This window comes from Trachemys scripta, chromosome 25, assembly GCF_013100865.1.
Source record: "Trachemys scripta elegans isolate TJP31775 chromosome 25, CAS_Tse_1.0, whole genome shotgun sequence".
NCBI lineage: Eukaryota > Metazoa > Chordata > Testudines > Emydidae > Trachemys > Trachemys scripta.
This window is the reverse complement of record NC_048322.1, coordinates 5,722,696-5,723,342: the sequence shown is the minus strand read 5'-3', so window position 1 is coordinate 5,723,342 and position 647 is coordinate 5,722,696.

Genomic DNA, 647 nt, shown 5'->3' with positions numbered 1-647 from the left:
CTCGGGCCCCTGTGCCGGCAACAAGTCTCAGCATAAAACTCCCTCCTGCTGCAGGGAAATACTTTAACCTGAGCTACATGGAAAAAATTATTACCAAGGAGCAGGTTGAATAGGAGGTGTTCCATTACCCCCACAGTCAAAACACTTCCAAACCTTCCCACACCACATGGATTTTAGTTAGTGGTACAAGGAATCTGCTTTTGCCTACCCCCACAAACTCTGCCATTTGGCCAGGCAGCATACTGGCCTTTGGGACCACACTCTGCTTAACCAAAGAGATCTGGCCCCCTGTGTCCCTCTGCTCCAAGTATTCCCTGCCATCAGTTTGGACAGCTTTAACATGCTCCGTATCTAGTTCTGCAGAGGCTAACCTCACAGAACCGATATGATAGGTTTCAATTGCCTTTGGGGTTTCTGTGTTCATAGAATCATACAATCATAGAATATCAGGGTTGGAAGGGACCTCAGAAGGTATCTAGTCCAACCCCCTGCTCAAAGCAGGACCAACCGCAACTAAATCATCCCAGCCAGGGCTTTGTCTAAGGATGGAGATTCCACCACCTCCCTAGATAACCCATTCCAGTGCTTCACCACCCTCCTAGTGAAAAAGTTTTTCCTAATATCCAACCTAAACCTTCCCCACTTGA